Source organism: Ambystoma mexicanum, chromosome 8 (genome assembly GCF_040938575.1).
Source record: "Ambystoma mexicanum isolate Mex_15411 chromosome 8, UKY_AmexF1_1, whole genome shotgun sequence".
Taxonomy (NCBI): Eukaryota; Metazoa; Chordata; class Amphibia; order Caudata; family Ambystomatidae; genus Ambystoma; species Ambystoma mexicanum.
In genome coordinates, this window is record NC_090929.1 from 1,616,061,403 (window position 1) to 1,616,078,679 (window position 17,277).

The 17,277-nt window shown below is 48.6% G+C and overlaps 1 protein-coding gene across 1 annotated transcript in view; it reads left to right on the top strand.

The window, feature by feature from the left end:
- TDRD1 (tudor domain containing 1) overlaps positions 1–17,277 on the top strand; it is a 2,044,642-nt gene that overhangs the window by 1,863,012 nt on the left and 164,353 nt on the right. The gene's annotated exons all lie outside the window — the stretch shown is intronic.

The window sequence follows — 17,277 nt, forward strand, 5'->3', positions numbered from 1 at the left end:
GAGGAGGAAGAGAGAGAAGACAAACAACGATCTTACTAGGCCAGGTGACATTGAGACTGCGCAGGTGCAGGGAAGGTTGGAATGGATAAGTGTGTGGGGGGAGGGGACAGTGCAGTGCAGTACATAGGATCAGCAGTAAAGAATAAATTAAATAAATAAAAATAGATATAAGTGTGGCCAGCTAGTGGCAAGTGCAGGATTAAGTGCAGACATCAAGTGTCGAGAGCTGGTGGGGGACTATAGGGATACAGAAACAGCTCCCCAGTGCAGGGGTTGCCCGGGAGGCAGTGCAGGTATGCAAGCGGGCGGGGGAGGGGACCTGGGCCCGAGATCAGAGGGTAGCCAGGTGACCAGTGCAGTTTCAGTCAGGAGTTCAGCAGGGGAGAGGAGAAGAGAAAGCAGAAGCAAAGAGGAAGGTCTTGAGGTGCTTCCGGAACCGGAGATGGTTCTCCTCAAGTATCAGAGAGGCAGGGAGGCTGTTCCAGAGGGAGGCCCCAGCCTAAGAAGGAGATCTACGACCAACTTGTTGCTTGGAGAAGCGACTAACCCTGAGGCAGTTGAAGGCAGATAGGCAAGGAGCTCGAGAAGGAAGATATTTAGGGAGAGAGAGTGGGTTGTATTGAGGCCCCAGAAGGCCTTGTGGACAATACAGAGGGTTTTGAACTTAATCCTTGCTGCCATTGGCAGCCAGTGCAGAGATTTCAGTTCTGGAGAGATACGATCCCTGGGCTTGAGGCCAAGGACAAGTCTTGCAGTCCTGTTCTGGATGAGTTGCAGAGAGTAGAGGCAGGCAGATTTAGAAAGAGGCTGTTGCAGTAGTCCAGCCTAGAGAGAACCAGAGCTCTGGAGACCGTGAGCTTCTGGGGAGGGAGAGAAAAGGAAGAATGCCTCTGAGGATGTGCAGCTGGTAGTGTGACCTCTTAGAGACGTCAGAGATGTGAGGAGAGAAGGAGAGAGTGGAGTCAAAGATAACCCCGAGGTTTTTAGCCTCACAAGTGGGAGAAGGAGGCGGGTCAAGTGAGGCCGCCTGAGAGCGCCAGGAAAGGAGGGAGCAGGTATGAGGAGAATCTCAGTAATACTGGCATTAAGACAGATTGTTGGCAGCACACCTGTCCTGGATAGTGGACAGACAGTGCGAGATGAGAGAAGAAGAGGTGGTGGAAGGGAGCCTGAAAATGCGCTGAGTGTCGTCCGCATAGCACTGAAAGTTGGGGCAGAGAGCGGCAATGCGGTGGGCAAGAAGTGCCAGTTATTGGTTGTACAGCCAAGGAGAGAGATTAGACCCCCTGGGGAACACCACATGTAGGGATAGAAGAGAGGAAGGACCCAAGTTGGATCTGGGAGGGTCGATCGAAGAGGAAAGAGGTCAGCCAAGCCAAGCCCTGATCGTTGATACCCAGGTTATCAGGGAGACGGCAGGATGGCATGTTTGACCGTGTCAAAGGCAGAAGAGAGATCAAGTAAGATGAGGACACGGGGTATTGCTGTCAAGCTTGGAGAGCAGGTCTTCACGATTATGTTCAGGAGAGCAGTTTCCGTGCTTCTGGTTGTTGTGAAGCCAGACTGATGTCATGGAGACAACCAACCAATTCAGTGTGAAGATTAAGCTGGGAGATGGCCAGCTTTTCTAGGAGTTTGCCCAGGAAAGGAGTGATGGAGATTGGGCGGTAGTTAGCAGGGCATGAGGGGCCGGCTGGGGGTTTCTTAAGAAAAGGGTGCACAAGGGAGTGCTTCAGTGGGGAAGTGAAGTCTCCAGTGGCCAAGGAGTGGTTGCCGAAGTTGGCCAAAGGAGGAACCTGGGTGTCAATGTGGTCCTTGATGGTTTTAGAGGAACAAGGGAGAACCTGTGTATTAGTATGCGTATCACTCCGCTTTCATCTGTTCTCTCACCAGGGTAAGGGTTGCATGTTTCCACTGTGTGCGCTGACTCAATTGCCTGCTTGTCGACTCCCGTTTTGTCCCCTTACTGGATTTTTCAGTGATCTCATATTGCTGCCCCTGCAATTAATCTGAATGTCATGCATGCTGGACATTTTACCTCTGGATCTGGAACTCCGTCTGTACGCAGAACGGGTTATGCTCATAGAACTGCTAGACCGTTTTATTCGAGATGGAGGTTGTTTGATGTATTCCCAGGAAAACGATGTCTGCATTATTCACGTCGTTGAATTCACGTGATTCAGGATTGTCACGTGTTTTACGGCAGAACGTTCATAAGCAGCGTGGATACGTGGCTCACTGCTTCTGATTGAACATTTTGGCGTCCTGGTAGCTGAACTTTTCATCTGCGTCCTCGCATCCCGTCAGTTGCTTCTTTGGCCTTCATCGACGTGTTCCTTCACACGCGATTCTCCTGTATCTGCTTTCAGCAGATTTTGTGAGCGTGTCTTCTCACACGTGGGTTCCTGTTTCATTTGTATGCTGTTTTCCTGTCCGCGTGTAAGTTTCCGCTTTCAATCCCACGCGGACGCTGGAACTCTTCAAGCTCAGCTGTCCTGGCTGCGTGTACTTGTTTCGCGTGTAAAATCACACACGGACGCTGGAACTCTTCAAGCGCGGCTGTCCTGGCTGCGTGTACTTGGTTCACGTGTAAAATCACACGCGGACGCTGGAACTCTTCAAACGCGGCTGTCCTGGCTTCGTGTACTTGGTTCGCGTGTAAAATCACACGCAGACGCTGGAACTCTTCAAGCGCGGCTGTCCTGGCTGCGTGTATTCGGTTTGCATGTAAAATCGGACGCTGGAACTCTTCAAGCGCGGCTGTCCTGGCTGCGTGTACTTGGTTCGCGTATAAAATCACACGCGGACGCTGGAACTCTTCAAGCGCGGCTGTTCTGGCTGCGTGTACTTGGTCTGCGTGTATCCAGCACGCGGTTGATTTGAACCTGTGGGGAAATAACAGGTATACTCATTTCAATTTGTTTTGTTCCTGGTGGGAAAGGAAGGTGTATCTACAACTTTTATTTGAAGGTGTCTGTGCACAGAACTAGGGACACTATCCTGTGGTGCACCAGCCCGGTATCTAGCGAGAGCCTCGTGCCGTTCGGGATAAGTCTCCCTTACTAACCTTCCCTCCTTTGTCGTTGGTTTTCTTTCCTGGATTTCTTCATTGACTTTGGTGAATACTCCAGTTCTAAGCCTTCAGGTTAATGTTGGAATTTGCATTATTGCCATTCTATCAGAGAGGTTAGTTGAGATAGTTTCTCATCATGCTTTATTTTTCCTATGATGCCTTCCTAATACTCTCCCACACCCTTTCCAGTGATCCTTCTCTCTGCCTGTTTTACCAGTCAGAGAGCTGTATCATTTGGGAGGTCTAAATTGACATCACTTCTATCAAATCGTGTGAATTCAAGGATCCGGAGGACCCCTATCAATTGTATCCTTTTTGGTTACCATATACTTTTCATAAGATACCTTGGGGATTTATGACACTGGAGTACATCACCTGAAAGCTTCAAAATCCAAGACCACTCCACTGCCCTCTGCCCTCTCCCTTTCGTTAGTTTCCAGATGTGTTGTATTGTGAGAATACACTCAAGTGTATAATACACTTGAGTGTATTCTCACTTCCACTCCCCTGAGACCTTCTGCACTGGTGGCAAGGGAAAGGCCATTGCTCTTGGATCCCAACACTGGGGGTGGAGAAGCGAGGGAGTATCTCCTGGGTGGAGGGTCCTTGTAGATTTGGAGTGAGACCTACTTGGTGAGATGCAGTATTTTCCACGTCCCTTCCAAAAGGAACCCTCTATTCCGAAGACAGTAATGGGATATTGTTATCCATGTCCCATTAATCAACGAAAAGGTATGAGATACCATCAGTCCAGAGGTACCAGAAAAAGGGCAAAAAGTATTAAATATGAGTTGGGCGGGACATGGTATACCCCTTTTCCCATTGATAACAAACCTAACCCTCCCCCATTTTATGGGCTATTCTTAGTTAACCCCCTCATTTATCCACACATTACTTTTGACAGTACTAGGATGAGGAAGAGGTGTTTAGAAGTAATGCACACCAACTTGCACTTCTTAGGTACTGAGACGAGGAAGAGGCCTCAGAAGAGTGCCATTGTGAAGACTAGGCATGTCTTGCTAACAAGCCTTACTACAATTCATGGGAAGGACACACACCTGCAAATCAAATATTCACGATGGTAACGCCAGCGCTCATAGTGGAGACATTGTGCAAGGGAGACTGGATGTGCTACCTGGATCTGAAAGACGCGTATCCACACGTCCTAATTTGGTAGCCTTGTCATTCTTTTCTACGATTCAGAATCAATGGCTACCATTTCCAATACAAGGTGCTTCCCTTTGGCCTCAACTCGGCCCCCACTGTCTTTACCAGACTGATGAATACTGTGGCGGCCCTCCTCAGGGCCCAGGACCACCACATTTACCCTTACCTCGACGACTGGCTCATCAGGGCCACATCTCCAGAAGCGGTGCGCCACACTTCCCACGCCGTTATGGACACACTCCACGATCTGGGCTTTTCGCTCAATCTCAAAAAGTCACAGCTGCAGCCTACACAGAGACTGACTTTTCTGGGGGTCATCTGGGACACGGACTCCGAGAGCATTTTCCCCTCGGAGGACAAGATCATTGCCACCAGGAGGGCCATGGCTCACCTCCTCAACAGAGAAGTGACATCGGCCTGGTGGTACCAACACCTACTGGGCCTCATGGGAGCGATCCTATTGGCAGTTCCCAAGACGAGACTCTGGATGAGAAGGATACAGCTGCACTTCACAGCAGCATGGAACCATGAGCGTGGCTCTCAGGCGGAGATGATCAACATTCCTCCCTCTCTTCACCTGGACCTCACATGGTGGTCCAGGGACTGCAGCCTACGGACGGGCAAACCTTTTCAGCAGCCGACCCCGCAGGTCACCATTACTACGGATTCATCTCTCGAGGGGTGGGGGGGCCACTCTGGACAACCACAGTGTCCACGGAGTCTGGACCCGACAGGAGCAGGAGTACCACATCAATTGGCTGGAATTAAAGGCTATCTGGCTAGCGCTCAGGGCCTTCCTTCCAGTTATTGTGGGCAAGGTGGTCCTCATTCAGACGGACAACTCCACCAGCATGTTCTATGTCAACAAGCAGGGAGGTACCAGATCCCCTGCACTGTGCAGACTAGCGGTCAGCATGTGGGAATGGGCCCTGGAGAATAACATCTACCTCAGGGCCGTCCACCTTCGGGGGAATCCAACTTGGTGGCGGACAGACTCAGCAGACTAGGAGCAGACAATTGCAAGTGGCAATTTAACGACCAGGTGCTGCTGGAGATCTTCAGCAGATGGGGGCACCCCAGGTGGACCTGTTTGCCTCCCGGGGCAACAGGAAGTGCCAACAGTTTGTGTCCTGGCAGGGACAGGGCCTTGGCACCCTGGGCGACGCATTTCAGATTCAGTGGCAATGGGCCTCCAGTGGGGCAATTACAAACGTTCCACACGAGACAACGGGGTTATCCCTGGTAACATATAGTGAAACAGCAGTGTTTAATTGTCCAAACATCCACTTATGCCTGCAGAAGAAAGTGTCCTAAAGAAAGAGTTGAGCTTTGTGCCAACTGCAGATACCTCCATCAACAACTTAGAAATCGAACTAAGGAGTTTCTTTAGAACTACTAGACTTCGAGCTTTCTTTATGGAGAAATATGACAAGATCGATCTGTCTTTAACAGGCTTCAGACCTAAATCTTCCTTTACACCAGGTATGAATGAAGTCCCACCAGAGATCATTACCTTTGAAAGGATGATCCTCAAAGCTCTACCCAGATTACATAACCAATCTAGGACTTCACAGTAAAACAGAAATCTGTCCCTGGAAGAAAACCAGGCCTTAAAATCACTAGCTGACAATAAACCCATAGTTATTAAATCAGCGGATAACGGCGTGGGGATAGTGGTGATGACACACAGGGGTATGAAAACATGGTATATACCCTTATTAACACAAATCACTGTGAAAAGGTTCGCTCGGACCCCACAGATGACCTCATGGGAACCTTGCAAGACCTATGCACACATGGCATAGAGGCGGGTTCCTCACTACAGAAGAAGCTTGTTTCTTGACTCTGAGAGAATGTCGGATCCCCACTATATATGCACTACCAAAAGTGCACAGAAATTGCATTTATCCCCCAGGAAGGGCTATAATCCCACTTTGTGGCTCCATACTGGAATCAGTTGGAAAATGCATAGAAAGTTATCCATGAGTTAGCAGAAGATATTCCATCCTTTCCAAAAGACACCATGGCAAAAATCAACCATTACGAGGGACTGAGGATAGAGGGCAATTCCAACTTGTTGGTCACATCAGACATCACCGCTCTTTATACCAGTATTCCCCTGAAGGTAGCGGTGACTTGCATCAAGCAGAAGTTGAATAATCGTCCAATACCGGATGGTATACCGACGGGTTTTTTACTAAGTCTTCTAGAAATTGCCTTGTGCAATAATTTTTTCCAATTCTTGGATGATATCTACATCTAAAAAACAGGGTACGGCTATGGGGGCAGCATTTGCCCGGAGTCTTGCAAACATTTATATGGCCGAATTCGAAGATCAGTTCCTTTTTATAACAACAACCCTTTTGGAAACTATATTTCGGACTGAAAACGAAATATCGATGACATTTCTTTCATTTGGAAAGGCACAAAAGAACTGGATGCGTTCCTGGTTTGGTTAAACCCTTAAGTGCTAAGGGCGAGGTAGCTCATTCTTGGGATTACCTCCCTGGTCCTTGGCACTGAAGGGGTTAATGAAACAGAAAACGTTAGAAGGCATTGAATGGCAAAATAACGAAATCACCAAAAAAGGCCTTGGGGGGGGGGGGTGGCAGTTAAAATGTTAAACAATTGCAATTCTAACCTCATTTTCACAGGTCACTCGGATTATATATAACTACCTTTTTAGGATTGGTCATTACACACGAGCAAGGCCATATACATACATCATTGTACAGGAAGGAGACTGATCGCAATACGTTATTGGAGTATTCAATCCAACATCCTCACTCCCAGAAGGAAGGACAATTTGCCCTATGGGCAATTTCTCCGACTCCGACGTAATTGTACCAATTTGGTTGACTTTGAGCAACATGCTAACGTCTTAGGGAATAGACTCTTGGAGAGAGGCGAAAACGTATTAAGAGATCAGCAAAGTGGGCACGTTGGACACCGAGAGAACACCTTTTGAGTCCGAGGGAGAAAAACCCTGAGACAGATCGGCTTGTGTCTGTAGCAACCTTTTTGCCACAAACTGTGCAGATTAAGAAATTAATCAAGAAACATTGGCATTTAGTCACCAGCACAGGCTGCACTGGTGAGTTGCTGTTTGCTTTAAAACGCACTAAGAATTTACGCGACCGCTTGGTGCAATCTAGGTTGCCAGCCATTAGAACCAACTTTGCACAGAACAGTCTTAGAGCCGCTTGGAGTCATGAAAAAGAACGCCTAACGGGACACTTTCCATGTGGTAAATGTAGCGTCTGTTATTTGTCTTCGAAAACTACCAGGTTTAACCATGGGGCCTTTAATTGGCAACTTCGCCAATTCACAAACTGTATCTAGTAACGTTACTCAGTGTCCGTGCAACTTGCTATATGTCGGTATGACGACAAGAAAAATCTCCATTCGAATCAGCGAGCACAGATCGAGAATTTGGACTAAGTATATGATGGCACCGTTGGTCCAACACTTTGCCAACAAAGACCATACAGAAGATGACTTGCACTGGATAGTAATAGATCAATTATCCCAGGAGACTAATCAATACTCCATACAATTCAGATTGACTAAATTGGAGCAACAATGGATTCACAGATTAAAAACGCATGAAATCGGCCTTAATGAAGACATCCAATGGCCCTTATTGCTACAACATTGAGTCTCTGTATCTTTTGGCCTTCCAATTTCTATCAGGTGTTCACCTTTTCACCTTTTCGTTTGGTGTTAAGCATACGCAGGAATGTGGATGAAAATATGTTGCTGGGTCGTTATGCGCCAGCAACTATATATACACAGTAATGAGGTGATTTAGCCATCTGCCCCTACGGTGGCTGTTATTTGGAGGATTGGCTTGCTGGATACATCGGTCTCTATGGGTTTGGTCACTCAACAACAGAGCTATGGTACAGCATGCCTTGGCCCTTTAACAAACCAAGACACTATCATGTGACACAAACGTGCACGTAGTGTCGCTTTTGGCACCTCCCTATGTAGCTCTGATTGAGAGCGTAGAGTACAAACGCAGACAGCGCGACAGCGGACAACGAAAACCAGAGGTTCTCACGTGGAAAATGGAGGGTTAACCTGTTTTTTTCACGTGACTGGGAGAGAGCGCGTGGGACGTTCCTTCGGTAAATTCGGCGGAGTGTTTGTTGTCTATGTGACGTTATAATAGAGGGCCCCCCGGACGCTTCACGTGAGCCTGCGACCTATCAAGGGCGGATGCTGGCATGGAGGAATTTGCATCATGCTTGTCATGCCTGCTGGCCGAGGGCAGCGCGGTGTAGCGGAAAATGACCACGCCCCCCTCAGACGGGGCGACACAGTGCCTTGCCTCCGACCGTGTGCTGCGGCAGCCCCCTGGGCGAGTTTTCCTGGGAGCCAGCAACCGGTTTGCTGGTTCTCTTGGATCACTGCTCCCTGGGGAGGGCAGCGGCCGGCGAGGCAATGTACACAGTGGACTGATGTCACTTTAGGGGTCTGTAGTCTTGGGATAGGACTGAGGGTGGTACCATGCACACCTCTTGGTAAAATCTTTGTTGTACATTTTTGATCCAGATTCCAGCGAGCAACACGGAAGTGGAATCTCGCTCGGACTCTGTATACTAGACTTTTCTGGACAAAGGTGAAGCCGTCTGGATTGCCATTCGGGACTCCCTCTGACAAGGTAAATACAACGATGGGCACTAACTACCTATATCAGGACTAGTTTAGACATAACTGCCAGAATTGACTCCAACATTATGTTTGTAGAATCAACTGAGCCACCGGCATGTAAACTCATTGGTACAAGTGAGGGTGATACAACTTTTTGGAATTAATAAGACCATTGCTGCAAGATTTCAATCTGTGGAACAGTCCGCAAATCACTGCACACTACGGTGAATCAGTACGGCAAAGAACCGCTTGATGAACACGTCCTTGTGGGTAAGAAACTGGGAACTAGAGGTTACAATAATTCGGAAGCAGATAGCACACAAAGGATTAAAAATCAGAAAAGTAAATTGTAGATGTACATGGTTGAAGAATTTCCATTGTGGCCCCTTAGGGATAATGTTTATTTGGAGGGGAAGACGCACAGGTCCCCATTTTATGCTCGCCCTGCTAGTTTTTGGTTCTCTATGCGTGCCTGGCCCACTTGGGGTAGTCCTTGTTGGTTTGGAAGTGGGCAGCAATATAACCTTTTCTAAATATATAAGAAATTAGTTTTCTTTTTTCTCTTTTTTTCAAATTGATAAGTAATTAATACATACGATGCCTCAAGATGGACGGGGCACCGAATAGGCGAGGAATATTAGCTATGTTTTTAATTATCAGTGTTGTACTATATAGTATGAATGGTCACAGAAAGTTATTGAAACATATTTTTTGTTTTTGTCTCCTTCTCCTTTCTCCTTCCTGTTTGCAACTCATTCGGCCAATCGACGGATTGTTTTTTGAGAATGTATTTTTATATTTGTATGTCCTGATGAGGTGCACTAGTTGGAAATTGTTCTACCAATCAGTTGTCCGAAACTAAAGTCGACAAGACCAGAGGTCCTACTCTATCCAGGGGTTGGACTCTACTTGGGTTATGCAGAAATATTGTGGCAATTATATATATTTAAAGACATTTTATAATATGTACCACCTTTAGAATATATATTGATGCACTTTGAGATAGGTCATGCTCAGCATCTAAGGATCTATGGGTATAGACCGTTTGTTCTGCGTTTAGAACATACAATAGAGATTGCTATTTTTTGCACAGGTATGAATGATATTGGTGTGAATGGGGATGAAAGGGTATGAGGAATTGTTTGAGACGTATGCTCACCGGTTGGTGTGGTGCTTTTTTATACTTCTGATTTTAATGTTTGTTTAACCAATAATTATTGTTTTTTGTACACATTTCTACAATGATGTTTGTCAGATTATATAAATAAGAACATACATTAAACAAATCTATTATGCCTTTGTCTCTAAGTCACTTAAATAAGGTTTTTGCTCAGTGGAAGGGATTGTTCTGGTTTTTTAGTGTGTGGTTACACATGAATGCTCAGAGGGCTGGTACTTGTCAACTGACAATTGTACCTTTTGCTTGGTCAGTGGAACGGCATGATAGCATACACCTTCTGTTAGGGAGAATTCTCATTCTATGGCTAATTTCCCTTACCTATAGAGTCCCCCAGCAGCTTTGCTGGATTTGAAGGGTTTGTTTTTTTCTCATGCTAAAAGTGACTCTTTTTCCCACTCTTAGGCATTTTTGCTGTGTGTGTTCTAGGCTGTTTTTGTGTATAATGTCTATGGGGTTTTTCTCACCTCCGTAGGAACCATCTTTATTCACATGTTACACAGCACCCTCTGTGCAGTGACACAGCGGTGTCGTAGCGACCCCCAAACTGACTACGGTCTTCCAGGGCATGTAAAGTCCCAATTGACTTTACTAGTCAATTTTTATGAACTAAACCAGTACAACCCACCTTACAATGGAGGTACTGGAAAGGGTTAATAGCTTTTCCCTTATGTTAATTTTCGAGAGGGTACCGTACAGTCCCTCTCTCAAAAGTTTCTGGCTGGTGGCAGTGGTTACTACCGTAAATATTTGACCGCAAATATTTTCCTATGGGATTTTCCCATTGTTCGATGCTACCACCTTTTCTGACAGCCTCTAACATACCGCCGGTGCATTTTAATATTAACTTTACACCGGTAGGTTTTATTTGCCAGAACTTTAATATAACTTCTTTCTTGTGTCTTTCTCTAAACGCCTAACCCAGGTCGGGGATTCTTTGTTCGTCCTTTTGGCGGGCTTCTACCAAGAAGCCCTCCTTTTGGCACCACGGAGTCTGGGGTAGGTCCATTGTGTGGGAGGGGGAGTAGGACCCCTGGACAGGGTTGCCTCAGCAACCCATGTCGCACTCTATCCTGATAGGCTGGAGGGTCTCCCGCCAAGAAGGCCACTCCACTGTGTGAGTGACAGCTAGGCTGTATGAATGGGGATCTTTTTGCATAAAAGCAGGGCCCTGAGGACTGGAAGAGCAAGACGTCGCCACTGGAACTAAGAAGCCGAAGAGGAGAGAGGCCAAAGACCTCTGCAACGACTGAACCACCGGTGAAGCCCTTCTGCAGCGTCTCACCACTTTTCTCCACATGACGAGAGAAGATCTTATCTGCAAGAGCCTTCTTCCCTTGATCTGGTGGGGCCAACCAGTTCGCCATTCGCATTCCCGGACCTGCCTTGGTCGAATCGCCAGTACACTGTGCTCGCGATTTAAAGGAGCGTACCTTTTATTTGTCGGGCTGCACCAAGGCTGGTTTCATCCCTGGGTAGTGCAGTAACTCGTACCTTCCTCCACGACAAGAGCCTCTCTTCCTCTGCTGGATTCTTCGAACTGCAGGAACTACCAGAAACGACCGCCACCGCAGGAGCCACTTCTTCATTTTAAAGGTACATTGTTCCGCTAGGCCATCCTTTCTTCGCGGTAGGGCTAAAGGTGTTTTAAATCCTTTACCTACCTGTTGGGTTGGCCGCCCCTCTCTCTTAACATTGTCCTTCACCTTCTGCATCCACCTTTTCAAAATCGTTAATCAAAGACTTGTCTGCAGCTACAAGAACATTTTGCTCCTGGGCCCTTGCCCTGTACCACTGACTATGGCACAGGCCTACTGACTCTGGCAAAATTTGTTAGAACTGCCTTCTCTAGATTGCTTCTCAACTAGAACTGTGTTGGTGCACCTACTTCTTATAACCACCCTTTCCTTCCCACTTTTAAACCTTGTGAAATGCCATTTTGCTCAGTTTTCATTTAAGTATTTTCTATACTGATGCACTGCCTTGCTTAAACTGGTTCACAAACTTATGGGAAGTGTTGCTAGGGGGTGTAAGAAGATAGTTCTGTATAACCTGTGCTTTCCCTCCCTTTTGAGAAATTGCTAGGGTATCCCTGGTGTGTGGTTTTCACTGTGCCGTTTTTGCTCAGTTTTCACTCTGGTTCACTTGGTCTACAATTTAGCTAGGGAGTGTGTATATTTTTCTTTGACTTATTTTAACTTGCTTGATGACTGTGATAAATATGTTTTACTAGAAGTGTATAAAATAAATATATCTACTTTTTTTTACTGAAAAGCTTTGGTCAGTGTTTCCTTGTGCCATAGTACTGTAGGCCTATTGTGTAAACCCTGAATACTGATCTTCTCCCTCTTGAGATAAGTCTGACTGCCCAGCCACAGCTACCAACTAAATCTTTGTGGTGCTGACTGATACCAAAGGGGATTTATTGCTCTCACCTGTAGTCCTAATCTTCTGTAGTGCTCCCCAAGGGAACTGCACAGGATTCTGCCTAACACCTTCCCACCCACACTGCTGATCCACAGGGTGATATGCAAGATAAAGGAGTCTTGTCACCTCAGCATCATTCTTATAGCTCCATGGTGGCCAGCAAGGCCATGGTTGTCGGAGCTGCTCAGCCTCACGGACAGCCCCCATTCGCCTTCCGACAGGCCCAGCACATCTTCTGGCGCAACAGGGGAGCAGGGTCATCCACGCTACAGAAGTGAGCCCTCACAAAGTGGTTCCAGAGCAGGTCACGCTAGGGCACCTCAGCCTCTCGCAGGATTATCCAGAGATTATACAGGGTGCAAGGAGCAAGGCTAGCAGGACCCAGTATCAGATTAAGTGGACCAGGTTCTGTCACTGGGCAGGCTCTAAGTAGATCGACCCCCCTTGCATGTACGCTGGACAACGTGCTCTCCTTCTCTGCGCACCTCTTCACTTGGGTGTGCAGGTGTGTTAGGGAGAATTCTCCAGAATGGCTCATTTCTCTTACGTACCGAGTCCCTCAGCAGCTTTGCTGGATTTCCAGGATTTCTTTTTTTCACCTGGTAAGTGTGTGAGCCCTTTTTCCCACTCTTACATGTGTTTTGCTGTGTGTGTTACAATTTGTGTGATCTTGGGCCATGGAGCCTCGCCTACTCCATAGCCTCATCTTTTTAATGTGTGTTACACAGCACCTTCAGTGCAGTGATATACGGTTGTCTTTGAGACTTCCCACTGACTCCATTTTCTGGGGCTGACTACTGCCATTAACTTTATTTAGTCTCTTTTAACCACAGACCCAGTACACCCCATCTTACATGGAGTATTGGAAAGGGTTAACTCCTATCCCTATTTGTCTGTGCCTCTTGGGGCATTGTTTCGCTCCCTTTACATTAAGACTTGGCTGGTGGCAGTGGTATCTACCCTAACCTTTCTACCGCGATTATCTTACATAACGTGGTAATGTTTTAGGCTATTATATTAGCCTCAAACATAAATCCGCTTGACCAAATACATTTTATTTTGGTTCCAGCTGGGTTTAGTCGCCATTTCTTTTTTGTTAAAGTCTTTCTCGTGTTTTTCTCTGCGCGCCAAACCAGGGATGACTCCTTTGTTCGCTGTTTTTTCACGGGCTTCTGCACAGAAGCCCTCCTTAGGGCGCCTGATAGTCTAGGTAGGAAGGATGTGAGGGAGGGATCTTCGGACCCCTGCCATGGGTTGCCTTAGTAACCCAAGTCGCACTCATGTCTGATTGGCTAAGAGGACTGGCCTTGCCAGGCCAGCCACCCTGGTGTGTGATTGACAGCCAGGCTGTATGAATGGGGGGAAACTGCATAAAAAGCAGGTCTCTGGGACTGGAAAGACAGAGTCGACACAAGCCAGGACCCCTTTCGTCGAATTCGCTGTACAGAGATACAATGGGCCAGATAGCCAGGAAGGTCGGACCCTGCTTGGGTTTTAAGGAGCGCACCTTTTATTCGTTTTTTGGTGATGCTACTGGTTTCTTCCCTGGGTAGTGCAGGACCCTCCAGTCTTCCTAATTCTGATCAGTCTGACAGTCGCTTTAGGAACCGTGAGCCTGCAGGAACTACCAGGAATGTCTGCCTCAGCTACAGTCCCCTCTCTGTTTTAAGTTACTGTGCAAATCTGATTGTGCGTTTCACTCAGCCTTGGTGAAAGTTTTTGAAATCTTTCTCCAATCCGAGGGCTTGTCCTTCTCGTCTCTTTGAACTATCTTTTCTACCAACCAACCTCGTCCGGAATCTGTGCCACGAACTTTACCGCAAACTACCCTGAACTGTGTGATCTTGAGCAAAAGACTTTTGACCTATTGACTTTTGCCCTAAGCCTTTTCTAGCTGATCTCCTCACTGTAGTCTCTCTTGTTCAACTGCTCACAATACTTACCTGTTGGTTTTACCTAATTGCTGATAACTTTCTTTCCTTCCCTTTTAAATTGCTGGAGTGCCATTTTGCTCCCACTTCATTTTGTGAGCCTAATTTGTGTAGAATTTAAGGGAAGTGGTGTATTTATGATTGTGATTTTTAATTTGCTTAGAAAGGTGAACTGTTATACAACTGATAAGTAAATACATTTCGAAGGGATTGGGTCCTCCGACGTATTCCATATCTATGACCGTAATCACCACAGCTGTGCTGCTTCGGAAAATGTTCGGCTCCTGCGTCGAAGACGTTGATGTGCAGTCCTCGAGGACCTCCTCCGACGGCCGATGTCACTGGATGTTATAAGTAGGATGCACAACGCCCGTAGCCTCGGATCCGTTTTTTCCACGAACGTGAATCTCGGTACGCCTCGACTCTTTGGAGTTTCTGTTGTTCATCTCGGTTCTTCGAACCTGTTTGTGTACAATTTCTTCGTGAAGATGTCTACCTCGTCTTCCACACCGCGTCCGGGCTTTAAGAAGTGCGGGGACTGTGGGTCCAAGATGTCGGTCACGGGCTCGCACGACGCCTGCCTCTGGTGCTCGGGGAGGCCCATGGCACGGATGACTGTGTCGACTGCCAGTCGCTCACGTCGAAGGCCTTGCGGGAGCGCAAGAAGTTGTTATCGGTAGGTAAGGTGTCCAAGCCCCGGAAGGCGAGATCTGCGGGGCTTTCGACGGACGACTCGAGGGGCGACTCTCTTCGTCGTCAGAAGTCCAGTGGGTCTCGGTCCCGGAATCGGTCTCGCCACTCCTCTGCCTCTTCGAGGCACTCCCGGAAGCGCCGTCATCGGTCGCCTTCCCCGTCCTCATCCGAGGACTCTGCCCGTGGGCGGGTCGCTTGCCCCACCAAGCATGCGACACTGGAGGAATGGGCTTACTTCGGGAAGAAAATGTTGTCGATTCTCGAATCGCAGGGCACTGGTCCGTCCGTGCCTCCGAGTGGGGTCGGTCGTGATCAGCCGAGAGACGCCGCTCGCATGCCTTCGGGCTCGGGTAGTCGCCACGATTCGCGGGAAAGGTCCCGCTCGGACAAGGGGAATCGTTCTCGGCTTGCCTGGTCCAGGTCCCGGTCCTCGACGCGCTCGAGACCGCGTGAACCTGTGAAGTCTTCGAAGAAGACATCGACGCCTGTGGCGCCGAGGTCGTCGACGGACTCTCTTGAGGCTCTGCCTCCGAGGAAGTCGTCGACGCCTTCGGTGCCCAGGATGTCGAGGGACACGCTCGGGGCTCCTACCTCGAGGCCTGTGTCGACGCCGTCGATGATGTCGGCGCCGCGTCTGTCGTCGACGCCGATTCTCTCGACGCCGATTCACTCAACGCCTTTCGGGCCTGTGTCGATGGGGGTACCCCGTGGTTCGGGGGAACCTCCTAGGAAGGCTCTGGCCAAGGTCAAGCATGGCTTTGGTTCCAGTTCTGTGCCTTCTTACCTCCATATGGAATTCATTTCAGAGGTGGATGAGGGCTCTGATGATGGCATGGTGCCTGACACAGTGCCTGACGTGATTCTCTCGGGCCATAGCCAGTTTGAGGACCTGAGGCAGTCCCTGCATGATGCTAGTGGGCTGGACACCTCTCCGGAGGTGGAGTTTTGTAGGCCTGAGCCTGGCACTCATGCCGATTCTTCGTACCGGCGCCTTATGTCACGGGTCACCGAGTACTTAGGATGGTCTGCTCCCCAGGGGAGTTTGTTCAGGATGACCTTACGGATATCCTCGACATTGGTCCACCAACTGACCCGGTACTGCCATTCCATATGGCTCTGCAAAGAAGGCTGGCAGCGGCTTGGACTGCTCCGGAGAGTCTCCCGGCAGTGAGCAAGCCTTTTCCGCGAAAATACTGCCAGCCTGTAGTGACCCCTGCTACTTGTCCAAGCACCCTACTCTCCGGAGAGTTTGGTGGTGCAGGCGGCTACGGCCCCGGCAAAGCAGGCGTCGTACCCTACCATCCCTCCTGATAGGGACGACAAGCGTTTTGACGGATGGGCGAAGAAAGTGTTTTCTGCTGAGGTATGACACTTCAGGCTGCCAACTCCATTTGTGCCTTGTCTCGTTTCACGCACACTCTGTGGAACTGTGTTTCCTTGGCGGCTGAACATATTCCCGAAGGGGATGAACGGGATGGTTTCCTTGCCATGGTTCAGGATGGCAAGGATGCTGTGTGTGAGGCCGTTCAGTCGGGTTTGGACATGGCAGATTGCGTCAGCCGGTCCATGGCGGCGAGCACCGTGATACACAGGTTTGCGTGGTTGCGGAAGTCGGGGTTTGCTCCTGATGTGCAGGCCCGGCTCCTCAACATGCCCTTTGACGGGGAACATCTTTTTGGCAGCAAGGCTGACGAGAGCCTTGAGAGGTTGCAGACCTCCAAAGCTGCAGCGAAGTCGTTGGGCGCTGCAGTTCGCCAACCTCTGCCTTTTCTTCCTAGGGGACAGCAATGGAGGGGAGGTTCCTTTTGGTTATTACTCATCCTTTGGTAAAGCGAGAGGAGCTGCCAGTCAAAGGGGCCACCGTAGGAGTGCCAGAGGTGGAAAACAAGGTACTCGAGGTGCCAAGGCCGCTCGGGCTGTTGCCTCTTTGCCCTCAGGCAACGCCGCAGCCGCTTCAGCTCAGTCATGAGGCCATGTCCCATGGTTCGCCGGTTGGAGGAAGGCTGGCACAGCATCTTGCAGAATGGCGCGCCATTACTTCAGATGTGTGGGTTCTGGAGATCATAACTTACGGCTAGTGTCTTCCTTTCCGGCAGAGGCCTCAAGACAATCCACCGGGGAATCTCTCTTTGAAGAGTCCAGATCCACTCCTT